Consider the following 27,551-nt stretch of genomic DNA (forward strand, 5'->3'; position numbering starts at 1 on the left):
GCTCCGATGTTGAGCCAATCTTTTCGGCAATAAAAGAGATGTTGCTCCTCCCATATGAAGATAATGGTGTTAGTGTAGTGGCCAAAAAACCGCTGATGCATCACATATTCATTGGACTAGACTAGGGCTTCATCCCTGTTATCGTGGATTGCTCTAAACATTCCCTATGCTAGCTATCTCAAGGCTCACATTTATTGTTACATACAAATGCAAAGATGCAATTTTTGCTTCACGTCTGAGTACCGTTCTCCTCAATGAGAGTTGCTCTCTTTTCCAAATTCCCACCTGCAAATTTAAATTTTAGAGCCAAATTTGAAATTTCAATGTTAGAGATAACATTCAAAGTCTGTTGGCGAGATAGAGGTATTTTTAAATTTTTGACTTTAGTCTTAGCTCTCGTCACAATGGGGCAGGCATACCACGATTGTGTTGAGATGGCGTGTGGTAATTTGACGAGGTAGTAGTGAAATTTTGTTGCTTGGAGGGGCGACCCAGCAAGCCCGACGATCTTTTCATGACCTGGCCAACCTTCAAAAATTAAAATGCGGGAAGCATTTTGATAGGCTTCAAATGGTGGTAGCTCTTGGCTACAGGACACGTAACAGGGGATGAGCACCCTAGTGTGATAGAGTGATACGGGCATTAGTGTTCATTTGAGTGTGAAGTGAACCCAGCTAGGGTTTTACTTGTGCATGAGATTGTATGGTGGGGCTATAGAGCGCATGACATGATGTAGTTGGTTTTGGTTATATTTCGGCCTGCTAGGCCTCCTGACAAAGCAAAGCATGCTAGTTGCCGGTCGAATGTAGCCTTTAGGTGACCGTTGACCAAAAAGTCAACACACGGAGCTCACACGCAATCTCGAATCCCCGACCTCGCGTCCCAGAAGCACTTCCCTAACCACTACACTACGTGCATGCATCTGCACACGCCGTGGCACATGCTATACATATGTTTAAAATGTCTGTTGCCCCCCCCCAAAAAGCCTACACGCAGCCTAGCAGGCCGATATTCAACCAGAGCCCTATGTAGTTTGGGTCCGATTTTTGACGCCCTTACCCTCGACAGTACCCTCAATGCATGGTGAAGGCAGACAAAAAATCGGACCCAAACTACATAGGTCTCTCTCTCTCTCTCTCTCTCTCTCTCTATTTTAAAAAAAGTGGCTCAAGTTCATGTCCGTATCCGTGTCCGTGTCCATGTGTGATGTAGGTCTAAGAGCTCAAGTTCCAAAGTTGCATGAAAATTCAATAGTAGCTGCCCCCCAAAAAATGGCGCGTGAGTTGAACATGCTCTTTTTTTAGTTGTGAAGAGAGAGAGAGAGAGAGAGGGGCAGAGACAGAGGCAGAGGCTTCCAAAAACGCACAACAGTCGAAGCTCAATTGCAACACTGCTGGATTTTAGGTACATGCACCTTCCAAATTTGTTATTCTGCGTTTGGCCTGAGAGGAAAGCAGCTTTATCAAGCATCGAATAAGATACGTCGATAAGCAATAGAATAGGCTCTCTCTCTCTCTCTCTCTCTCTCTCTCTCTCTCTCTGTGTGTGTGTGTCTGGGTTTAAGCTACTTGGCTACATGGTGAGGGGCAGATACATCAACGACTACAATGGGGCCATGCATGGCTTATGTGCTGTGTGGCCTCTTGAGTATAAAAGCCCGTTACTGAGTTGACGGACAATGCAGAGCACTGCGTCTCCCACTCTCTTTCTGTAGAGACCCACATCACAGACTCCCTAAGCTCTCTTAATCAGATTCTTGATAGTGCGCCTTGGACCTGCAGCCAAGCCCATTAAGTAGTAAGTAGAAGCTCCCAATGTAGTATGCACAAATGGTCTATTCAATGATGCGAGTTTAATGAAGGAGGCAATTATAGACTAGTTGATTCACCTCTGCATGTGATGATGAGGCTCCACTCCTGCACAGACACAAACATACGTGCATGCAAGCCTGTTCTGTAACCCTTTCCTTCTTTACTGTTTGTTCAGATTGCTCACAACCGCAATGAAGGTGGCCTCAATGCTTTCAAAGGCTTCCCCATTACGTCTGCCAGTGAGATCAACCCCAGAGAATCAGAAGCACCTCCATGATTTGCATTTTCTTCTGTCCCACCACTTTCGATTATCCAGCGAGATGCAGAGATTCGTCAACAGGCAACTCCGTCGAGTACCGATTTCACACCCGTCCTTCCCAACAACACCTCCATAGTTCTGACAGATGATGGCGCGTAGAAAAGACTGTGCAGAAAACCTTGCGAGCTTGCTGAGTACTCCCATATGCAGCGGAAAGGGGTAGGGCCTAGAAGCTCTGGGCTGTTTTCCGCAGATGACAAGGAGGACTCTCAAAAGGCATTGCCATCCTGTGGAAAGCAGCCAGGAGGTCTTGGTCCACGTCACCATTGACAGAGCCTGCGGAGTTCTGCGGAGCGCTGGCATTGTTACAGGATTGCCCCTTGTGTTGAGGCTAAAGGACTGTGGAGCTAATTCGAATAGCATCAAGATCACCTTGTCTCACAGGCTATGCAAGAAAATGGAGTAGCTTGCAAGCGGCCTAAGCTCCCTCTGTCATGTGTCCACACATGACAGAGAAAAAAATAGCTTGCAGAACACGTAAGACATTTGCTTCCTATGCAGCCCCTTCGAGTCTGTTCATCATCGTGCACTGTTTCAAGCCTTGGATGACGGCTACTCAGGAGATGTGCATGATTTTCGTCCTCAGCTGGGCCCTGATCGTCTCCACCCTTGCGGTCATTCTGAACACTCAGCTCATTACCTGCTGGTGCTCAACCCTGCCATTGGTGTCCATACCATTCTGCCTCCACCCCTCAACCACACACATGCTTTCAAATATGCTCACGTAGACTTTGGCTTGGGCAACATCTACTTGTAGGCATGGCCTGCTCATGAACACAGCTACAGCGTGTTCTTAATGCCTTGACGTACAGTTATGCGTGATCTTCTTGGAGATCTTCAGTTTTACGACTCTGGCGCTGCAACTTGGAACGCAGGAAGGCCCTGCTCCACCTTGGCGATGCTAAGGTCCGTGGTACAATGGAGCTCGCGCGTGCCGACTTCTTGTACTTCGCATACAGGCAAGGTGCTCTTCTCGCTTACAATGTGGTGCTGGATGAGTGGAGCCAGGTGGGTGGGAAAGGATTTCCAGTGACCCACAGAAGAGACAGGTTTAAATTATATCCGAATGGGAACACCCTATTCAGGCACAGGGGCCGGGTGTTTGCAGCTCTAGGTCAGTATCCTATCGAAGGATTTGTCATGACATTCCGAAGGGGTTTGCAGTGTGGAAGCTGCAACCGCACACCGATAGAGTTTCTGTCGACTGGGTTGAAGTCGGCCAACTTCTTGCCCTGCGCAAGTTCAATTTGCATTTGAACAACATTAGTGGTGCTATTCCATCCTCCCTTAACTCTCTGTCTAGCTTAAGAGGCTTGAACAGAAATCGTTTCTCGAGCACACACTCGCGAGCTGATAGGTGTCATATCTCAGCCAATATTGTCTCTCTCAACCAGTGCAGGGGCCTACATGACAAGGAAATTCCTCTCTCTCTCTCTCTCTCTCTCTCTCTCTCTTCGGGTAGCAATGGATGAGTGGATTCATGTTGATGTTGGCATTAGCTCCATGGGCAGTAGACTACAGGAGGGATCAAGATGATGTAAACCCTAACTCTTCAAAAGGGTATCAACCACATGAACCTCATCTATTCAATATTTACAAACATAGGGTTTTACGTTTCATGGAACAACTGCTTTGTGCATGGGCTTTCGTGATCAAAGGAAGGGATTGTGCATGTGTCGCAAATTGCCACACGTATGATTTCTTGAAGAGGGCTGAGTCAGGTTTGGAGGCCATGGGCCCTGGGCGCACTAGAGACAGCACAAAGAGTAGGCGCTTTGCATGATTCATGGGAACCGAGCGTGATTGTGGAGTGTAGCCCAACCAGGGGTGGCAACTTCTATGGTTGGGTAGGAGGAAGTTGAGGACAATATGAGGAAGCATCAAATGAATGCATAGAATTCATGTCATGTCCACTGTTGTCAAAGCCCCTGCATAAGCCTTACGTGCATGCTGAACTCGCAAAGTTTGTAGCTCATGTAGCCACAATTCTAGTGCCTCCCAATCCGCAAGAGCAACATAGCTCTCGATGATACATGCAATAAGAAATTGAACCCAATCGGCACCCAGAGAACTAAGGGCATCATCTGTCTCAAGGATCTTGGAGAAAGCAATAGCAACACTCCCATATTGTCCTTGGCTCTCATCAACCATAATGGGAAGATTCCCTTCAAGTATCCTAGTATCAAACATCCCCCTTCTCCACATCGTCTCTAGGCTCACTAGCTCTTCCTTATCCTTCTATAGTTGCTGCCTTGTGATCTTGAAAGTGGGAAAGGCCTCCTTTGATGTCGCATTATGTTGCGTTGATTGTTTGCTATATGTTGTGCTCACTTTAAAGATTCTTTCAAAACTAGTACGACTCCTTTCCTTGACATTGCCTGTATCATAGGCTTCAATGCTGCTTGGCTCTTACCTTCCACGGAAACAACACGACCTATATAAGTCAAAGGTTGTTGCGGTCGTTGTTGTGTTTGCAGCTGTTATTTAAGATGAAGTTTATGCAATTTGAGAAGAATTTGTTGTTTACGAGGTAATGAAATCATGTTTGTTTGGTTATGTAGGTACTTGTTCTCGACCATCAAAACGTTGATAGCTTCTCGCAAAATGTTAGCAACATAAAAGGTGAGGGCTCGTTCCTCACTCAGGATTTGGCTTCATTTTTAAATTTTTCATAGCTTTCAAGCTTTTAACATGTAGTCTTTGTGGTAGTTAATTTGCTCTTGGATTGTACATGCAACAAAATAAGAGGATGTTACCCGTGTTTGTTCTAGCTAATTTGCACCCTTAGTAACAAAGATTTGTTTCTTGCTTTCTTGTTTATTATTTGGCATGAAGCATGAAGTGGGCTTGAAGTTTGAATGTCTAGAAAAAAATTATCACCCAAAAACAGTAGACTGTCCATCAATAAGACTATAAATAATACAAGTGAAAAAAATGCACAAAGCATGCTATTTGTTTGCGTCGTTTTCTTCCAACAAACAGTCATTCGGTACTTTTTCGGCCTCTTTTGTAATTTTCCATTATTCCTCGTATAAGAAAGATAAAAATTTCGTAGAAATTAACATTTTTTCTAGGTTTGTCACTGAAATAGAGAAATTGATTGTTTGTTGGTCAAATCATATCTAAATCAAGTGAGACTTGATAGGTAGGTTGAAAACATCATAACCAAGCTGTGAAAACCTAAGCAGACAAAAATTTGATGGCATGGAATGAACTCATTTGTCTAGGATCTACATGATGCCAGCACAAAAATGCTAATGATGCTAATGGCTTGGTGTTAAAGATGCTAATATTTTGATTATTGTTAAAATGCTACTATTTTAATTTTGTACTATTTTTTTATTGTTCTTTGGTTGCTAGTTCAAATGAATGGATACCTATACTTATATATTGCTTTTTATATGTGGTTAGTAGATTAAAAATATTTTGACTAGTGTACCTAAGGAAAGAAATACTTACAAAATATCTCTTCAAAATCACTTGTCCACTGGGATTCAAAAAGATGAAGAACGAGCTTTATTTTTACGAACATTTTCTCGTGGACTGCGAGAAGATCTAGCATCACAATATTCCCAAGATCTTCTACAACGCTCGGAGATAAAAGTGTTATGGCCAGAAGCAAGATATAACTTATTTTCTAAGGGGGAAAAAGTTTGGAATATACAAAAGATTTTCTTGACGATCTGGTTGATTGGGAAGGAATTTTAAAATTACTGTTGGCAAAAGAGAAGTTGGGCCTAATCAAATATCACAAAATGACCCACTATGGAGGTGGAAACATGTCATTGATGCGCTACAGATTGAGTATGATAATCCGTCTCATTCCAACAAAACGACTTTGTACTTATGAAAAGCCTTGGTAGATTTGAACTAAGTTACGTAGCGCCTCTTAGCTTGGTCAAGCGCATGGACTTGGGCTTTGTTTTGAAAGTATATTTATGTATAGCTTATGGAGATGGAAACATGTCTTTATCATTGATGCACTACATAATGAGTATGATAATCCATCTTGTTCTAGCAAAATGGCTTTGTACTTATGAAGAGCCCTAGTAGATTTGAACTAAGTTACATAGCGACTCTTGACTTCGTGAGGGATTGGTTTTGAGGATATGTCTATGTGTATAAATTGAATGGAGGTTTAGGGTTTAAGATATGAAATCTTTGAGTTTCTTTTTAGTTTCAACATCCACTAATGCAAATAAAAGAGTTCTCTTCCACGTCAAAATTATATACATAGGTTTTAGGGTGCGCTTGAACTTTTGTTAAAAAAGTACTACATAAGGGTACACAAGCATATAAATATACAAGCATGCCATTTATGTGACACTACAAGAGGTTGTGTGCTCTTGTGACGCTGTTAGCGACGGAAATACACTGGGTTTTTATAACCCCCGGCGTCACTAAAACCGTCGCTAATAGCGTCGCTACGAGAGCGTTGCTATAACCGTCGCTATATGCGTCGCTATATAGAGACGCTCATAGCGACGGTTATAGCGACGTTTACACAGAAGTCTATAGCGACGCTACAGAGCCATAAATAGTGACGGTTATAGCGACGTCCGAGAGAAAAAAAAAATTGGTGACAGGACATTGAATGCCCTGCCACCCATCAACCATATTGTACTTGATTCACTTTTTAAAAAAAGTGCAAGGGTAGATAATAGACCCAAAATAGTCACCCACAAGACGCATTGTTTGCAAAATTCACAAGCGTAAAATTGACAATTGTACACATCATAGGCAAAATGCATTGATTGGCAAATGTAATAATGACAATTGTACAACATCATAGGCATAAAGAATTGATTGGCAAAATGAACTGCGGTGACAAATGTAATAATATACATGGTTCAAAAAGACGTATAAAATCCGTCTCATGATACATAAGCTATGAGAAACCCTAAACTAATGCTATCTAGCTACGGCTAAACTGACGTCGTTTAGTCAGACGTCTTATCGCGTCCAAGCAGCGTATCTGTCGGATTCTGCAAAAAAAGACAATAAGACAGCTTTCAGTAAGTATAAACATATAACGACATTTATTAAACAATACAAAAAATAGAAAATAGTAAACCCTAATACTAACCATGCCGCCGCGAGAACTGAGAATGTCCATCAGGGCGTTTAAGCCCTTCCTGCCTGCGTACTCGCGCTCGTACGGTGTGGGATCACGTCCTGTCATCGACCACTGTCAAAACATACAAAGAATTCATTATGTTAGAATTAAAAAACTCATAAACCCTAAACTATCGAACATAAAGAGCAATGCGAAAACACTTACAAAATCGGCCTCAAATGATGCCCATCCACCGCTCCCCAAGTGGTGCGAGCTCCCTGCCTCTACTCGCGCTCTGGCTGCATCCTTTTGTTGCTTCCACTTGTCGGGATTCTCGCACGCTGCTTTCTTCGCATTCTTCCAATCTTCCTTGGCCAGCCAATCTGGCCTGTTCCACCCATGCTTGATTGCTTTTTGCACTTCGGAACGCTTGTGTTTGTAGTATTCGCGCATTCGAATCTTCATCAGGTCTTCATTGAAGCGCTGATCCCGTGTTGGAACGGGAAACTCATCATGAAGTATGCTGATGACTCTGTTTTTAAATCACTTGGTACTTCACTCCATTTGTTTAGTATGTAGTGTCTAAACAGCTGAGAGCAAAGACCACGCATGCGCGAGATCACCTTCTTGCCGTCATCATCCATGATGATGCCGCCGCTGAAGTCGACGGAGTAAGGCAAGCCCTCTGGCCGGTGATGCATGAACCTGGGTGTCCCGGCAGGGATCTCTAGCGGCGTGTCGATGGGGGTACGGACGTCAGGTGTCTCCACCGGCATCTGGGCCCCGAAGCGAGGAGTGTCGAGTGGGTGGCCCCTAGCGGAGTAGGTAGAGGTGTGTAGCTGCTAGGAACAGTCAGCCGTGCAAAACCTGGCGTAGATGGCGATGCTGTGGCTGGTGTGGGGGCGGGCAAAGAAGGGGAGGGTAAAGAGCCTCGTCGAACACGAGGCGGTGTGGAGGCATCGGTGGCGGAATCCCCACAACAATCGCCACCGCCACCACTAGAGCGCTGGTGTCTAGACGAGTGTGAAGCTCGTCTCGTCGACGTCGAAGCTTCGGAGCGTGCCGAATGCTCCGAAATAGAGGGAGATGCGGATGGAGTAGGAACGCGCGATGATGCGCCAGAGCGATGACGCTCCACGTACCACTGTCTCTGCTGCGGTGACAAAGAAGAAAGAAACTCCTCATCATCCATACCTGCATTAAACACACGAATATTTAAACTTAATATTGAATGAATAGAGTAGACAATGACGCAAAGACCATTAAATACAATGACGTAATGACGCATATAAATACAATGACGCAATGAATTGAGTGATAGAAGAGGCAAGTCGAAAACTCAGAATTTTCAATCAAAAGATGTGAGCGCGAGTAGAAAAGAGCGTTATACACCATGGAAGGTACTTAGAGAGCCAGAGCTTTTACAACACGGAGCAAAATTGTTCAAATACAATATTTGTGGCTTTAAGAGATCTCTCTCTCATCCTCGCATAACTCAGCATAACTTCCTATATCTATATAGAGCTCTCCGTTAAACACATATCCTCTGTTTCATTTTGTAGCTCCTCTGCATGCACCCCATATAGAGTAGTAGCATCTTGATGCTCGTCTGGCACCACCGCAGCGGCTTTTGATTGAGCATCTTCTCTGATCTCCTCCATTGATGCCGTTGTGATTGGCACATGGTAGCCTTTATACGTCCTTGCACTACGAGGGGCTACCTCTATGACGTACCACCAGTTTGATGTAGACTTTGTAGGATGAAATATTACCTGCCAGAGCCACATAACTTACATGAGAGCTTTGAAGCACATAACTTGTAAAAGGGGGATGTTAACTATTTACATACTTACTTGTTCACAATGCTCTGGTAGTACGAAAGTGTCTCTTAGGTCAGTCCATTTCTTAGTAGAATCCACCTCAAGAAAACCAGACTCTCCTCTACGCACAGTAGCGTTGCGACCCTCCATGATTATCTTGAACCATTGCACGTCGAACAAGTCGACAAAAAATCCTCTGTAATCGATCCTCAAAATCTCTTGCAGCGTGCCGAAGTAAGTGAGTTCCGCCACCACAGGATCTGCATCAGAGGAACGTCGTCGACTAGACTGTTCAAATTTTGCCATGATTCCACAATCTTGAGTAAAACGCTTTTTGTCGATTCGTTCCACCCTAAAATGTCGACCTTTACACCATGCTGCTGTGTATGACTTATACTACAACGAACAAAGATTATGAGTGGCCGTTCAAACGTTTAGAAATAAAGTCACTAGCTAGTCGTACATTGCAAACTTACCTTGGTCGCGCAACCCCGAGAGTACTCCCACTCTTCCTCAGTCACTTCGTCACCGCATTGTTGTGCGCTTTTCAATTGGTTGTGCAACCATCTTAAGCTCATGAAGGTTGGTAGGCTCTCCAGAACCGTCGGATAGTGCATCGGTGGTCGTCTTCCCCGTCTCCACTCGATTCGTGCCCTTTGTCGCTCTTGCTTTGCATCCTCATATTGTGAAATCCACTTTTGCATCACTGGATTGTGAAGCATGCAAAATCGGTTGATTTTAGCCTCTAGATCTTCCGTCATCTTCTTCTCAACACCGAGATTGCACATGACAATCCCAGATATGCGCTCATCATCTATGGTTCGCCATAGCGTGTCCCGGGCTTTATCAAATCTGTCTAGCCACTCTCCAATGTACACTACGGACTCTGATACCAACCAACCTTCTGCCATGCTACCCTGCGGACGTGCCTTTTGACGCACATATCCCTTAAGCGTTTTCATGAAACGTTCTAAGAAGAACATCCATCTGGAATGAACTGTGCCAGCTATTTCCACCTCATCAACTATGTGAACAAGAAGATGCACCTGAATGGTTAGCATGGTAGTAGGAAAATGTTTCTCAAACATGCACACAAGCTCCGCAGCATTTAGTTTGGCGAATGGTATGGAGTCTACGTTGATCTCCTTTTGTGAGATCCATTGCACCAGCTTTGCAAGTTTGTAGATTGTGTTACGGATGTCGAGAGACAAACATCCCTGAATGGCAACCGGTAAAATAAACTGTAAAGTATGTGCAGCAATGATATTAAAGTCCACATTTTATGCAATGATATTAAAGTCCACTATGAACGTACCTGACACATTTTATGCCAATCGTGTGACTTCAAACAGGTAAGCTTTCCTTCTTTAGTAAAACACGTTCGGAGCGAGTGCATTACGCCAATGGGGGTCCGAAAAGATCGAATGGTCTCTTTTACTTTGCGTTCTTGGGCTCCTGTGAAAATCCATGGTGCTTTAGGGAGTTTTATCGATCCATCAGACGCTGTTTGCGGCCAATATTGCTCCATACGATCCACATTTCTAAGGTCAACTCTGGCTCCCAAAGTATCTTTCTTACCGGTCAGATGGTCCCATAGTAGATTACCCACATTCTTGAATATGTGCATTGGATCGAGCAAGTGATTGATCATGAGTCGGGGCCAGTATGGTAACTCGTACCATAGAGATAGTCTCTTCATCCCTGGAGGCAATTCGTCATCGCACATCTCCTTCTGCTCTAACCATGCTTGTGCAGACATCCTTGGTGGCTCTCTTCCCAAAAAGCCGTCGCGTAACACATGATTCTCTGGAAGATACGCTTGATGACCTTCGTAGATTTGCTTCTTCAGTGAGGGCGCCCTACGTGCATTCAGTCTAGGTCCACATGTGACACATGCTCTGTATCCGCTTGTTTGAATCCCTGCATGTATACACATGATAATAGATCAACTATGGGAAAAAACAAGATTTACAGTGTCTGAGTGAGGAGTGTCAATAGATCACCTAAGCATTCTGTTAGCCTGGGATAGTCATGCATGGTCCACATTAGAATGCCTCTGATCAAAGCATTCCGTCGTTCTGTGTGTCGGCTCATATCCACCACCTCTATGCCAATTCACAATTGTTGTAGCTCTTCCAATAGTGGACGAAGATACACATCCATATTCCCCACTTTATATCGCCCTGGCACAATCAAGCTTAGCCATAGGTGCCCCTTCTTTGTAGTCAACCACGGGGGAATGTTGTAGTTGACGATGACAACGGGCCATACACTGTAAGATGTTGATCTTTGACCAAATGGATTTACGCCATCCATAGCCAGGCCTAAGCGCAAATTTCGAGCTTCCCTGGCAAAATCCGACCATGTTCCATCTATATGTTTCCAGGCTGCGCAATCTGCAGGAATTGGTAGCACACCATCCGAAGATTTATTCTCCTCATGCCATGATGCTAGGGCGGCCATGGACTTACATTCGAAGAAATGCTTGATGCGAGGAAGCAGAGGAAATGTCGCAAAACCTTTTGTGGAATTTTTGTCCCGTGGAGATCTACTCGATATCTTTCGGAATCACATTTCAGACACTTCTCCATGTCTATGTATTCCCCTCTGAAAAGAATGCAGTCATTAGGACAAGCGTGGATAGAATTGTAATCCATCCCCAAGTTTCGCAAAATCTTTCTTGCTTCATCTCGGGAATCTGGCATCACATTGTCAGCTGGTAGTATGTGCTCTTTAAGCAATCTACACAACATAAAAATACGATACAGTCGTGTAAAAATCTATCAGATCATTATACATTTAGAGTTTTATTAAAGTAAACTAATTGTAATAGATCACCTGAAAAGCGTTGTGACGCTAGTGTCACTCCATCCAAACTTTGCCTGCATGTTGAGAAGAACCAGGAGTGCTTTCAATCTAAACATACGTGCTCCATTATACAATGGCGTATTGGCTTCACTTTTCATATCATCATAGATAAGACTTTCTGAATCCATGATCGTCTCGATCATTTCATCAATCTCGGACTCAAACATTGCCTCGTTGGGAATGTGCTCTGCATGATCATCCCCCGAGCTGTCAGAGGCTACATCTTGTGGCCTCACATATGCTGCTTGACCAAAGCGCCTGCGAACACGTCTATTGGGTTGCAAGATTACTGCTTGTTGGCCAGCGTCAGAGTCCGACGAGTTATAATTGGCAACAACTCGATCTATAATAGATGGATCGAACTCGCCAAATTCGCGAACGTGCTGCAAAGAAACACGTCTTGTCTGTCGCACAGCATGCTTGCATTGATTACAAGGACATAAGACCCTCGTTGAGAGATAGGTGTTTCGGTTGGACGGTACCATATCCTCGTCACTACTCATAATGAGGATAAAAATCTTATAACCTGGACAACAAATTTAATATTCTATTGGCATTCTTCATCTTATCTCTCTCTCTCTCTCTCTCTCTCTCTCTCTACCTCACATTCTCTAGTCATGTCCAATCCCCGCACACCTCGGTCTAGAGGTGCACAGAGATCAGAACCACCGGGTTATAATCTCGTCTTTATTGGTCAATACCTATATTTGTGGGTACAAGAAATCTACAGACCCACGTCTACATGATACTGCATGTAGTGGACAAAACCCCTTTGCCTCTTCTCTAGCTGTAGCACTTCACAACATCTTAACATCTTTTCACAGTAGATCTTTTCACTGTTCGTCTAACTCTAAACCCTAAACCGTAAGTAATTCTTGCGTGGACTCGATCCAACGTAAATAAGCGTAAATCTAAATAAACGTAAATCTAACTAAAAATAAACATAAATCTAATTTAACGTAAGTCTACATCTAACCTAATCTTTAACGTCTTTTGGGATAGTTTCCTACGACGTTAAAACTCTCTTTTTCTTGTGTGTGTGTGTGTGTGTGTGTGTGTGTGTGTATGTGTGTGTGTGGGTAAACCTAAATAAACCTAAGTCTAATCTAATATAACATAAATTTAAATCTAACGTAAATTATGTTATATTAAAAACAAAGAACTAAACTAACAGGGATTATAAGAACCTTGAAACTGATTTAACACATAATTTTTCACATAACTCGGCAAGAGTTGGCATTCTCATCACTAAAGATGTGAGAGTTAACTTCCGGCGGTGACGCTGCCTCATCTCCATCCACATCTGACGACAGCAATTGGCCCTTTAGACCGTTCTTGCTCTTGTTACTAACTTTGAAGTTGCTGTTGAATGACTAGAGGTTGTCTGGATGGTCATTGTGTCGGGGATGTAGTGACTCTTTCCGCCCTGAAGATCCACCTTCTTCCCTATCTTCTGAAGACATTTCACCAGTACTTTTGGATCGACGGAGCCCACCATGAGTGAAGGCAGCAATACCCTATATTCCATTGAGGGCTTTCTTCACCCGCTTCATGCAGGCATCGCAGTCTATGGAGACTTAAATCTAATCTAATATAACGTAAATCTAAATCTAGCGTAAATAAACGTAAATCTAATTAAAAATAAACCTAAATCTAATTTAACGTAAGTCTACATCTAACCTAATCTTTAACGTCTTTTAGGATAGTTTCCTACGACGTTATAACTCTCTTCTTCTTGTGTGTGTGCGCACGTGTGGATGTGTGTGCCAATAAAAAGAGATAAATGGTATAACCTTTCTATCACCCATGCCAAGTATGATAGATTGGTTATGCCATTTCCCTCTTGAATAATAGGTCTTGAGTTCAACTCCTCGTCGGCTAAATCTTTAGGTCTTTTAATTTTAATTAGTTTCCTACGACGTTAAATTAGTTTCTCTCTCTTTCTCTCTCAATGTGTGTGCGTTTTTTTGTTTATGCATGTTTTCTCTCTCTTTTCCTCTCTCAATGTGTGCGTTTTTTGTTTATGCATGTTCTCTCTCTCTTTTCCTCTCTCAATGTGTGCGTTTTTTGTTTATGCATGCTCTCTCTCTCTTTTCCTCTCTCAATGTGTGTGTGCATTCTTTGTTTATGTATGTGTGTGTGCATTTTTGTTTATGTTTGTACTCTCTCTCTCTCTCTCTCTCTCTCTCTCTCTCTCTCAAAAACACTATGTGTGTGTATGTGTGTGTGAGAGAGAGAGAGAGAGGGAGAGAGAAAGAGGGGAAGGGAACATGAGAGTGAGGAGAGGGAAGGAGCATACCTGGCTCTCCTTCCTCTCCTCGTGTGTGTGTGTGTGTGTGTGGAGAAGAAAGAGAGAGAGAGAGAGAGAGGGAGAGCGTTACCTGCTCCTTGCTTGAGGGCGCCGAAAAACTCAGATCTGAGATCTGAGTTTTTGGGCGCTCTCTGTTATTTTTTTCCCAGTCAGCGTCGCTATGAGCGTCGCAAATTTACAAAGAAATTTGCGACGCTCATAGCGACGTCGGGAAAATTTTTTTTGAGCGTCGCTGTGTGAGCGTCGCTAATATGAATAGCCTCTTGTAGTGTGATGTGCCAAAAAAAGATCAGTAATTTAGATCCCATAAGCAGCAAGAACTACAATCCTTTTTCTGACAACCCGGCATTAATTTAGAGATCCACAAAAACTAAAAACTACCTGTTGTACTCAGTTAAAAAATGTCTCTTTTATGCATAGTGTGAATGTTTTTATGAAAACCAGGTAGACAATAAGAAACAAAGAACCCGTATATTTTTTCATGTAGAGTCCCAATGTAGCTTTATATGGTGCTTATGAAAATTAACCAGGTAGACAATAAGAGCTAGAAAAACCATATGTGTTTTTTAATGTAGAGTCCCAGATGATGCCTAAATCACATGTAGAATCTAGATGTTGTAGAATCACATGTACTACATGTGCTAATTTTAACAAGGACAGTACCAACTTTGCCCGGTAGCTATCCACTATGGGAAAGCCAAGTGAAAGAGTAAGGTAGGCACTCAATACCAATAGCTATATTAAGTTTTGAGGAAAAGGTACTCAAGCTACATATCGATCAAAGTAATCCAGCTAAATATCCAAGGTTATCTTTAGGTGAATTACAAAGCCAATAGGGAATACCATTTAAGTATCATGCAATAGTGAATGTTTAGGTTTTAGGGTGCGCTTGAACTTTTGTAAAAAGGTACTATGATTTTTTTAAATGAGTAACTTGTTTATTTTTTTGCTTTGTTTTGTTTATTTAGATATATATACTCCAGGATACTTTGAGCTACCCATGGCAAGAAAAGAGATTGTCGTGCATTTGAATGAGGGTAGTTTAGACCAAGACACAACTTTAGGCTTTGTTCTTCTAAAGTTCGGAGGTACTTACAAAGACTTGAGAGCAGAAATTGCTTTTGTGACAAGATATTTTGTGATGACTTTGTGTTTTTGGGAGGGTCCAAAATGCTTCCTTTAGCACCATCACAAGAGGAGAGGTGGGAAGTTGAAGTGGAGGAGGTGACAATTCGGAAAAAAGCAAAAAGTAATGCATGCAAGCATCCACAAGTGGATTCCATGGGTTTAAGCAATGATCCACCTACCTTGAGCTCTAGCAATGGTCCTCATATACATTACCAAATACCTAGTGTTGGTAATCATGACATTCCTATGTGTGAAGATGTGGCTATCACCTCACACAAGATGCTAAAGATCACTTTAGCCTCTACAAAGGAAGTTAGAAAGTGGGAAGGAGATGTCAAGGTTTCTAAAGAGAAACTTAAAGCCATGGAGCATCATGATAGATTTGAGTTGATGTCAAAAGATAAGGATGGGCAAGCTATGTTCCAACTTTGGTGTGTCGAATGTGAAAATCCATACGTGCAAGGAGGGCATGATACAATTTCTAACTTTCTACACTCACACATCAACACAATGGCTCATTGGCGCCACCTTGGAGTGGGCAAAAGAAGAAAGCAAAAGCACGACAATGAAATGGCGGAGCTCTCAAAAGTGGACATGAAGTCCAAAAATAAGGAGAAGGTGGATGAAGCCTTGCTTGAAGTTTCCACCGTTGAAAGAGACAATTCTCCCATCTTTAGTGTTGTTCTTGACACTCTTGGAGAGTATGAGAATTTGTCAAAAATATTTGTGGAATGTAGTTTGGACAAGAAATGGATACCTTTGTTTCCAAAACTGGATCGATTGGCCCATGCATGATTGAACATGTGAAGTCCAAGCTTCATATCAAAGCGGCTAATGGAGACATTGATGAAAAGATAGCAAAGGTGGGCAGTCCAAGCAAAGTGCCGATTGAAGATAAGGAACAAAGGAACTTACATGGTTTCTTCAAATGCAACACTAATCTAGGTGAGTAGAAAATCTTTTTTCTTTTTACATGAAAAATAATTAGTGTGTTTAACATTTCAAGTGTATTTTTTAATCTTATTGTAGAGCCTTGCAACGACAGTAACACAAATGCGTCACAAAATGCATTAGGTATCTATCTTTATATAATCATTTCATGTTTGAATAAAGGAGGAAGATTGTATACTTAATGTGTCTATGCACAATATGCAGAAACTTATTTTGCTACCTACTCTTTGTTGGGGATTTTGGCAAGACACTTATAAGGTTGAAGACAAGATGTTTGATCTGAAACCTTTCTTGGATGACGATGAAGGAGGTGGTTGTTGGGATTGTGAGCGATGCTTCTGATGGAGACTTGAGGTGAAAAAAGCTTATGCTAGAGGATTATACATCATCTCTAGGAAATAGATTCTCAATGTTATGGCAACCTTGGCCTTTCACAGCTTTCATTGAGATTGATGGGTCTATTTCTGGTTTGGATGATTCAGATTTCATTCACAATGGAAAGAAATTGATTAATCCTCTTGATAATGCATCTAGAAGATTAGTCCTTGGCCAAGACTTGGCTACTTTAAATCATGTAGCTCTTGTATATCAAACTTTCAAGGTTGAGGAGCATGGTCTTCAACAAGGTGACATTGAAAGAAAAGATCGCCAAAATTGGAGGTCCGCACAAAGAATAGCAAGCTGCAATGTTCAAAATTGCTTAAGCTTGTTGCAAACCCAATCCACTATACGTCGAGAGCGAACACTTGCTACGGAGATGTACCTATCGATAGTCTCATCATACATTGATATATTTTTATCTCCTTCTCTCAACTTATTTTATCGGGTCAAAGCGACTGGGAGGGTGTCTTTCTTTTCTAGGTACCTACATCATCAATCTTATATTGTACCTTTGTATTGTCACATGTTAGAGCTTTAAATAGTATCAAGGAGTAACTCTCATGCTTAAATACTTATATAATCTTCCATTGTGATTCGACCATTAGGAGAAAGTTGGACTCACTTTTGCGCCTTTAAGTTCTAGAGAGAGAGAGAGAGAGAGTGGCGCTCGACCAATGAGGAAGAGGCTAATGTTACGTTGAAAATCGACATTTTGGAGTCAAGCTCTTTTAAAAAAAGGGAGGAAATATTACTTTTGTTCATCAAATTGAACAATTTCACGTTTTCAAGGCATAAATGCCGTAAGTCGTACTAACTCTGTACCGAGGAATTTCAGAACTTTCATGGAAGACTCTATCTAGTATCTTTGTTCCCGCCCAAATATGACTTTGAGTAGCTCTACTTCCCTCTCAAAACTTCTTCCCTTACTTTTGTTCATCAAATTAAACAATTTCACGTTTTCAAGGCATAAATGTCGTAAGTCGTACTAACTCTGTACCGAGGAATTTCAGAACTTTCATGGAAGACTCTATCTAGTATCTTTGTTCCCGCCCAAATATGACTTTGAGTAGCTCTACTTCCCTCTCAAAACTTCTTCCCTTTTTCATATTTGCGCTAACCTTTCTGTGTATTCTACTGCACACCATGTCTACTTCTCGAAGGCCTAGCACTACCATTGACTCTGTTAGCATTTTTAACAGTTATACTACAGACGATCAAGCATGGATACCATCTCGAATAACTATCGGAAGTTGGGTTCTACTACAAACTAGGAGGAGGAAGAGGAGGCAACGGAATGATTTCGTGGAGGCTTTCAAGGGACAAGTTAAAGAGTTTAAAGTGTGTGCACAAAGCAAGCGGGTGAAAGAGGTCCTCATACAACATGCTTTCCAGCATGCAGACTTAAGGTTGCAAACATCTCCTCCAAGTTTTCCAAGGCATCGACCCAATTGTAAGTTATTTTCACCATCTCGCTTAGTGCATGCTTATATTAGAAGGTTAAGTGGTGGATATTATCTTTGGTATGTTTCAGATATTTATCCATCGAATAGGACAGATTGGCAACTAGTTGAGAGCATAGTTGTGATTTTTTATGCTTTCCATGCGTTTATTGGTGAGCAAATGTACCGAGGAAGACATAATGAAATTTTCTTTTATGATATGTCATATGTGGAACCGAGAACTTTCATTGGTTGGGGTCGTGTAGCTCCTTTGTCACTTCCATCCTTTGACAGCAAGGATTGGTCCTTGCCAGCTTCTAAATGCAACATGGTTTTTACAAGGCAAGAAAAAACTCACGATTTATTGTATGTAGTGACCAGAAAGCACGCTAGATCAAAGTTGACTCTGCTAAACTAGTTCATCATACTCAAAAAGGAAACTCAGTTGTTCTGCAGATAAGGCGATATCAGCGGATCTATTACGTATACTTTGTCTTGAACCTCAGGGGAAAGAAGCGAGACAGCGTGGCTAACATGAATAAATGGCAGAGATTAGAGTTGAGGTATTTCAGCGGGCTGTCACTGCCACAAACCCGTGAGTCAATACCGAGCAAGTGGGACAGCTATCGAATTCCATCCGCCACTGACTTGCTTGGTATTGACCCATGTCTTAACGGTAGTGAGCCATTATAAAGAAAAACATGACGACTGTCGCAAAGACATGGGTCAATACCGAGCAAGTAGTACCACTATCCAATTCCATAAGCCACTGTTTCGCTTGGTATTGACCCATGTCTCGATAGAGACCCATTTAATGAACCAAACGTGACTTTTAAAGAGCATGAGAATTACCACAAAGCAACATTGACGACCTCATTCGTTGCGTTGGAGTTGGTGAAGCTGCGCATGCACAGGAAGTCTTGATGATTGAGGTTGAAAATACAGGCCTCCTCTAACCTTCCAGGCAGCAGTATCTGTGCATGCAGAGGCGCTGAGCTAAACAGAACTCTCAAATCCTCTTCATTCTCTTCGTTGATTTGCTCTAAAATAATTGACTCATCTGATACGTTGGATGGCCCTTGTGATACAGAGCCTTGCCCTTGCCTTTCTCGAGCTAGCTCCTCAGCTGCCTCAGGCTCCTCCCTAACAGGCACAGGCTCCGGATCATTTTTCTTCAATATTGGTTCCTCCATAGATGCCTCAGGGTCCACCCTGGCTTACTCTTGCCCCTCATCGTCCCTTACTGGCTGCGGATCCTCCATGACTTGCTCATTTTGGTGTCTAGCTGGCTCCTTGATAACTGTCTTTGTTTCTTCCATGACTGCCTCGGGGTCCACTCTGGCTTGCTCATGCCCCTCTGCGGCTACCTCAGCCTTCCCATCTGTGTCATTTCTCTCAACCCGTGATCGGGTCCTTCTGCTGTTTGTTTCAGCCCTAGACGGCTCTGTCTGTCGTGCACGAGGATGGAGAGGGGGGATGTTGAGAATATCCATGGCTCTACTATCCCGGATAGGCACTGGCTGAAGCAGCCCATTGTAGCGGAAACGAAGCCTCCGAAGAGTAACAAAATCCCCAGCATGATAGTAACGCGGTGTGCATGGGCAACCAGGATATATCCATCGCCGAAGAATTCAACGAGGTAGTCTTCTGCAATTTCTTGAAGGCAAAGTAGTGCACTGCTGGCCCATCGCATGCCAACTCTCCACTGCTTGCAAATCTCCCGCACTACTCGTTGGAAAGGGAGACGTGAAATAGCAGGTTGAACGTGTTGTTCTATCCTGCACAGCTCTTGCAGTACACCTCTGTGCGCCTCATATCGGCGTCTTCTTGCTTGAGCATTCAAAGATTCACCTGTTGCCCTCCTAGCCGTGGCCTATACACGAGGCATCTCTACAAATAGCATAACACCAAAAGACAATTCATTTGTCAGCACAAGGGACTTTAGATTTTAGAAAAGGTCAGTACCAAGCAGCCAGGTGCATCGGAAAGAGTTTGCCTTCCCTTATTCGCTCGGTAGTGACCTAAGGAAATAGTAATAGCAGACATCACTTATATTTTCTGAGGTCAATACCAAGCGAACAGGTGCATCGAAAAGAGTTGGTCTTCCCTTATTCGCTTGGTAATGGCCTTAGGAAATAGTAATAGCAGACATCATTTATATTTTTTGAGGTCAATACCAAGCGAACAGGTGCATCGGAAAGAGTTTTCCTTCCCTTATTCGCTCGATAATGACCTCAGGAAATAGTAATAGCAGACATCACTTATATTTTCTGAGGTCAATACCAAGCGAGCAGGTGCAGCGGAATGAATATTCCTTCCCTTATTCGCTCGGTAATGACCTCAGGAAATAGTAATAGCAGACATCACTTATATTTTTTGAGGTTAGTACCAAGCGAACAGGTGCATCAAAAAGAGTTTGCCTTCCCTTATTCACTCGGTAATGACCTGAGAAAATAGTAATAGCATACATCACTTATATTTTCTACGGTCAGTACCAAGCGAACAGGTGCATCGGAAAGAGTTTACCTTCCCTTATTCGCTCGGTAGTGACCTCAAAAAATAGTAATAGCAGACATCACTTATATTTTCTGAGGTCAGTACCAAGCGAACAGGTGCATTGGAAAGAGTTTGCCTTCCCTTATTCGCTTGGTAGTGACCTCAGAAAATAGTAATAGCAGACATCACTTATATTTTCTGAGGTTAGTACCAAGCAAACAGGTTTGCATCCCCTGCAACTAAATACCTTATTCGCTTGGTAGTGACCTCAGAAAAGTGTAATAGCAAGCGAAAAGGTTTGCATCCCCTGCAAATAAATACCTTGTTCGCTTGGTACTGACCTCAGAAAAGTGTAATAGCAAGCGAATAGGTTTGCATCCCCTGCAACAAAATACCAATGTGAAGGAGACGTTTAAGTCCATGCGGTCCTAATTGTCATGTTGTTCCCTCCCATCACCTCCCCTAATCTAGGGGGGGTGGTACCATTGCTTCTCTCTCCCACGTCTACCTCTCATGAAATCGCATGGCGGTACCACCCCTCACAGACCACTCATAAGCCAGAACCCAGGCTCTGCTTTTTAGGCATGTTCATCTAGTCTATTTAACCAGCAGTTTTTTCAGAACCTCCCTCAGGGTTTTGGAGAACAACTACAAGAAGCTTAGGATATTGGTGATGCCTTCCCAAGCTATACTCCCATAGCGCCAACAGCACAACATCCGGGCCCTCCTCAGGAGGTCCCCCCTTTGCCCTCCCCCGATGTTACCCTTAATGTTCTCGACCGACACATGTCGGGAGTGGCTGCTGTCAACACGGGAGTCAATTATTGAGGTAAGCCACTGGTAATTCTTTGCTTTCTGCTCCCAATTTCCAAGCTCCTAGTTTGAAGAGCTTATTTGCTAAATGCTCTGTGCAGGATGCTAGCCTGAAGCTGGGAACAAATGTTGATCGTCAGGCACAGGATCTCAATCCTTAAAGACTCTCTGGAAGCAAGAAGGCATGAAGACCTGCAGCGATTGCTCGCCGAGAATGGCTCTGTAGAGACTATCTATAATTGGCTACAGGAGATGAAGGATGAAGTGCTTGAGCTAGCCAGTAAATATGAGGAAGCCATTAACTTTGCCAACAGGCTTCAGGAAGAGATAGTCTGGCTGTGAAGGAAAATGACTACATGGTTGTTGCGGACTCTAAACCCCCGGAAATTAGTAGGCCACTCTCTGTAAAGTCTGAAACTTGGCCTTTGCGCCTGTCCCTAGTGTTTTCTAACTCAAAACCCGGTGTTAAGTTGTAATTTTGTTTCTCCCTTATAAATTCAAAACGCGTATTTGGTAAAAAAACCCTAAACCCGCAACAGACAAGGTTTACCTTCCCCTTATTTGCTTAGTATTGACCTCTGTACTAGCAGACATCGCTTAACTTTTCCGAGGTCAGTACCAAGCGAATAGGGGCATCGAACTAAGTGGCCTTCCCTTATTTGCTTGGTATTGACCAAGGAAAAGTGTAAAAGCAAACATCCTATGGTAAAGACGATGATCAGTACCAAGAGAACAGGTGCAGCAAACAGGGTTTACCTTCCCTTATTTGCCTGGTACTGACTACACAAAATACAAGTGCACAGAAGGGTAGTAAGTAGCATACCTCTTCACTGTGTGTAGAGTTCTGCGTCACTAAAGCACTGCAAAACAGGAGTAGGAGAAGGATGTGCGAGAGTAAGAGGTGATGGAGTTGGGATGGTTTTCTTACCGCGTAGCATCGATGGGGGTAGAGTTAAGTAGAATGATGCGCAGTAGAGGACACGAAAAGAGGCAGAATAGTTGAGATGTTTGGCAGGGGTACTGCCTCTAAACTTAGAATGCTTACCTCGGGGAGGGTGACAACTTCACTTATGCGCGAGATTGTGGTTGGTAAATCGTACTGCATGGGAATCTGAGACCATTTATTACTGGTTGTCCTTGTGAGCACAGCCCATGTGACTTTTTGAGTGACCGTTTAGGGTCAGACACAGATGCCAATCGCCCTTGCAGTCGCCATCTCCATCTCCAAGTGGAATAAACAAATCGCCGTTGCCTTTGCCTTTTCTACGCTCTTCCCCTTGGCCAGCTCTCATGATCCTGCGTTTAGAGTCAGACGCCGATCGCCCTTGTAGTCACCATCTCCATCTCCAAGTAGAACAAACAGATCGCCATTGCCTTTGCATTTTCTGCGCTCTTCCCCTTGGCCACCTCTCGTGATCTTGCGTTGAGAGTTAGACGCCGATCGCCCTTGCAGTTGCCATATCCATGTCCAAGTAGAACAAACAAATCGCCGTTGCCTTTGCATTTTTTGTGCTCTTCCCCTTGGCCACCTCTCATGGTCCTGTGTTGAGTGACCTCCACTGGGTCGAGTCCTTTGCTGCTGCGTCGCCATCGCCATCGCCACCTTCTGGTTCTTGCTGTCGACGGCCTGCGACATCACCATCCAAATCGGCGCCATTGGATATTGCAAAGACAGGTTCTTTCTCCCTGCCTCTCTCCGCTTCCTGTGTGCTATTAATTGTGTGCGCACCGAAGTCACTGCGTTAGGGTAAACTTAAAAGTCTCAAACCGCATGGTTGGAATAATTACTCCTTATGTGACCGTGCCTGAGTTTGAGCATAGTGAGTGAGTAGGCCTATAAATCTATCACTGATAACATTAAATGACTTGTTCTTATCCACCTGTTCCAAATGCTTGGGTCACAAGACAGAACCAAGCGAATAGGGCCCTTTGGAGATTATTGGGCCCCTATTCGCTTGGTTCTAACGCAAGTGACATCACCTTTAAGATAAGTCTTTTTCCAATCTAGCAAGGCCGCTTGAAATGATGTGAGCTTACTTCCACATGTTCCCCTTGTGATTCTGGATTGCCCCACCACCAGCATTGTCTTTAACCACTTTATGTAACTGTTTCCATTTGTTGAATAGGTTTCTCCTTTCTTCTCTATCTGAATCTTTGAGGCTAAACCCAAGAAACCTTCTTGCCTTCACTCCGCCTATCGATGCTTTCCTCTGTACCTTGTACCGACTTTGAGACATCTTAGGGTCCTCTTCGATTTTGACATTGCCTCCATGCAAACCAATGTCTGAGAGCACTCCCTCTAATGCTTTGATCACTCTTTTTGACTCACTCTCTGGCTTTAATGTCCATGCAAAACATATGTACAAATGAACCACCTTTTCAATTATTCAATAGAGTGCATGAAGTGTACAGACGTGAACTCTACTCAGAGGAATATTAAGCACTGGTTTAAAAGTCTTATCTTGAAGATTTCTGTTGCGAGCTCTATTCCATTGCACACTCTCAAGAGATTGTGCATCAGGCATGCAATATAAGCATGGATTTTCCACAGCTACTCCGTGTGTTATGTTGTACATACACTTAAGAGTCTTTAAGTCACCTTCCATGTGCCATTCCACTGTGTAGTCACCAAATCCTTCCATTGAAAGAACGGCTCCGTTTCTTTGTTCATTGATGATAGAAGGAATTTGGGTTTGACTAAAAACCCAATCGAGGATTTCAAAATTTTCCTTATCAACCTGCAATGAACAACGAAAAAACAAAATCAACAACCAAATAATCAATATTTTTGTTATCATAGAGTGAACGAAGTATAACTGAAATGATCCTAGAGTTAGAATTTTGTTTTTGGATTGCACGCTAAAGTATCGTGGATCCTCTTTCGTTATTGATGGATCCAGAGCTCTGTTCATGAGGGTAATGGTGGCTCTCTCCAGCTTCTTGTTCTTCAGGACCTCGCACTCGTCGAGTTTCAAAACAAACTTGAGAACCGCACTGCACTCCTCTCGACTGATGTCAAAGAAGTGAACTGCATACCTTTGCAATGCTTCAAGATCAACGAAGAGGTTGTTGTGCTTGTTAAACTATACCTCTCTCCCGCCCTTGCCTAAGAACGTTGCTTCAATATGGAATGGTGACCCAAGTTTCTCAAACACCTCATCGTTTACGTGTCGGCGAGCAGTCTTTACATGTGATGGCTTTGGCAGCAATGATCCTTTCTGTAAGTTTATTTTGAGACTTTTTAGCTAATGCTTTAAAGAGTGCCCTGTATCCCATCTGCAAGATGCCACTCTCATCAAGTATTGCTTGCACTTCCATTGGTTCTTGCTGATTCTCGTTTATGAAGGAGGTAAGAAGCCTCCCATTCAACTTACAAATTTTTTTCTGAGTTATCATCTCTTCAGCTACTTCTTTTGGAACTAGACGGCTGTAATGCACTCCGGCAGTGAAGCCTGCACCGTTCGAGTTGAGATGCAGTAAAGACCTGCCAAAAAAGCACCATGTGTTATGACCATGTATAGGAAAGTGTATCCATTTCTTAATGAAGCACATTGAAGAAACAAACTTCAAGTTACCTTAAAGCTCATATTTGTTTTTTCAGGCCACCACTACCAACCTTCATGTTCTCAATGTTGCACAGATCTCGTTTTCTTTTCCGACTACCAAGCACGGTGTCTTTCTCTTGCAAACTTGTGATCTTCTTCTCAAGGCCTTGGATTGTCTCTCTGTTTGATGAAATCTTTTGAGCATGCTTCATTAAGTTTCTTCAGCTGCATGTTCTCCATCGCCAGGAAGTTTCTTTGCCTTTCTGCATTCAATCCTCTCATTTCCAAATGTTCGGTGTATCCCAATAGCCCATCCTTGCCATCGCCTGTGAAATGTAAGAGGTAAGTGATATTAGCAAAGGGAGGTGGCACATTTGTCGTAGGGTCCTTTGGATAAATAGACCCATCGATATACAAATCCAAATGATGTTCCTTGTTTGTCCTTCTAAGTTCTTTCTCCCGTTGAGATAAGAAAGACTCCCTCCTACGTTTCTCCAACGGTGCGTACTCTTGCAATACATCAACATGAAGATGTTGTGTGTTCTTTCTTTGGGTAAGTGTTAAAGATGAAGGGGCTGAGGATTGCAAGTTCAAATTAGTGTTTTCATCAGGAAAAGAAGCGTTCTTCATTCCTAGAGTTGATAGAGAAGAAGACAGAGACTCGAAACTCATGAAATATCTCAGGTTTTGGGAGGGAAGGCCATATTCTCAAGTTTAGAGTTGATAGAGTTCGTGTGGCTTATGTTTCTGGAGGGAACGCTTGTAAGTTGGCATTTCAAATCATTAGTCATACGGTTAGTTGGATTCCTGACAAGAGACCGAAGGATAAGAATGATAAAGACGGCGGCTACCTACCAAAGAATGTCATTTTGGCTTTTTGTTGCGCAGAAAAGTATCACATAAAATGCACAATTTAACATTTTCATTTTCTCTCTCTAAGCCAACGTGGCACTTCTTACAGGGCCCACAAGTGAGTCCAAATTTCTCCTAATGTATGGCGCATGTGGATTATGGATCATGAAGCATACTCTTTGAAGCAGACTTTTATAAGTAGAGAAACCTTTTTGGACATTCAGTTGTCTTGCCATTTTGTCGTCCTATTGATAAAGGCTTTCAGGGACAAGTATGGCCACTTGCAGGTTCCTCTTTCCTCCACAGGTTCTGATTCTTGTGAGAACTTCTTCAGCAAGGTAGGAGGCATGATAAGAAACGAGAGATGCTATGATGGTTATGATTTGTTGAGTAGCACAAGTGCTCTAAATAGGATTGCTGAAATGCAAGCAGGATCATCTCTTGCTTTTCCTATGGCTCATGCAAAGAAAGAGAATATCTGGTTTCAGATGAATCATTTAGCAAGTGTTTCATTAGCTAATCTCGGTGATTATAGCAGTGTGCAAAGTGATGGACATATGATTAGCGCTCTAAAAGAGGGTTTATCGGAAGCGAAGATGTTGTGTTCAACACTAGGTATGCAACATAAAGATTGGTGTACTGATGCATGGATAGAGTGTGATCTCTCCTATCTTCTTAGTGTTGCTGACATTGACAATGACAATGAAGAGGACTCATCCACTCAAGTTGATAAGCATACCGAGGATGAGAACATTATCATGGCTGAAAGTGAACTCCGCCATACATTGGATTTTCTTATTGATGAAGAGGAGAGTGGAGTGAAAGAAATCTCGTCTCTTGTTTTGATTGATTCAAAGACCATATGCAAAAGCACTCTTGTAAGCCATCTAAATGGGAATCCTACATTGTCGAAGGATAAGCTCACAAGGGTAAAAATAGAAGTTCTTTTCTCATTGGAAAAGAAGACTCAATTAGATACACGCACATGTCTTGTAATCGGATCAGATTGTGCTGTTTTGTTTGAGAAGACAACAATGGAAGACAGTGCAAAGGAGAAAAATCATGGTCGATTTGCAAGTACTAGTCAAGGAGTAAGCAAAGGGACATGGTACTTGGGAAGAGTTGTGAGCATGAGAAGGAAGCTAGGAGGTAGTTTCAAAGAGACTTGTGGTCCTTTTGATCTTCTAGATCGTCCTCCTAATGTGGAGGTTCATCTATCATGGTATCAAGTGGCCAAGGGTACAAGAAGCTACACATATGATTTAGTGGACAATCAAGCGGTATCTTTGGATTCCATAATTGCTAAAGCGCACTTGGATTATGATGCCACAACAAGAAAATATGTGCTTGATGCGAATGATTATAAGGTCTTTACTGATTATTTGAAGAATGTGAAAGGTTATTTGATCTTGTGTGGATGGCTATTTTTAGTTAAATTCTCTTATATGCTCAAAATCATCCTCACATGCTTGAGTTTTTTCTGTAGGATGAATGGGGATGGATAATATGCAAGTTTGATTTTTGAGGTATATGTTTTTTCTTCATTTCCTTTTCATAATTATGTCCTTTTGTAAATTATGAAACTTGTAAGCTTTAGATTCTTAATTAACATCAGTTTTCATCTTATGGTGAATTTCAATATGGTGCAGGTGCAAGAGTTTTGGCTACAGATTTTTGTTGCATTTTCCTAATGGATTATATCATACTTCCCCAAAAGACCTCTACTTATAATGACAAAACATTTTGTTATGTGAAACTTCC

General features: G+C 42.6%; 1 long non-coding RNA gene and 1 pseudogene across 1 annotated transcript; one reads left to right on the forward strand and one right to left on the reverse strand.

Annotated features, from left to right (window-relative positions):
- The first annotated feature begins 1,559 nt into the window (after positions 1–1,559).
- On the forward strand, positions 1,560–27,551 carry LOC147452574 (uncharacterized). The gene is made up of 4 exons (XR_015188996.1): positions 1,560–1,797; positions 4,692–4,752; positions 27,277–27,316; positions 27,440–27,551. It is a non-coding gene; the product is annotated as an uncharacterized LOC147452574 (long non-coding RNA).
- LOC147452575 (uncharacterized) lies at positions 3,635–4,478 on the reverse strand (annotated as a pseudogene).

This window comes from Adiantum capillus-veneris, chromosome 8 (assembly GCF_014529385.1).
Source record: "Adiantum capillus-veneris isolate H3 chromosome 8, ASM1452938v2, whole genome shotgun sequence".
Taxonomy (NCBI): domain Eukaryota; kingdom Viridiplantae; phylum Streptophyta; class Polypodiopsida; order Polypodiales; family Pteridaceae; genus Adiantum; species Adiantum capillus-veneris.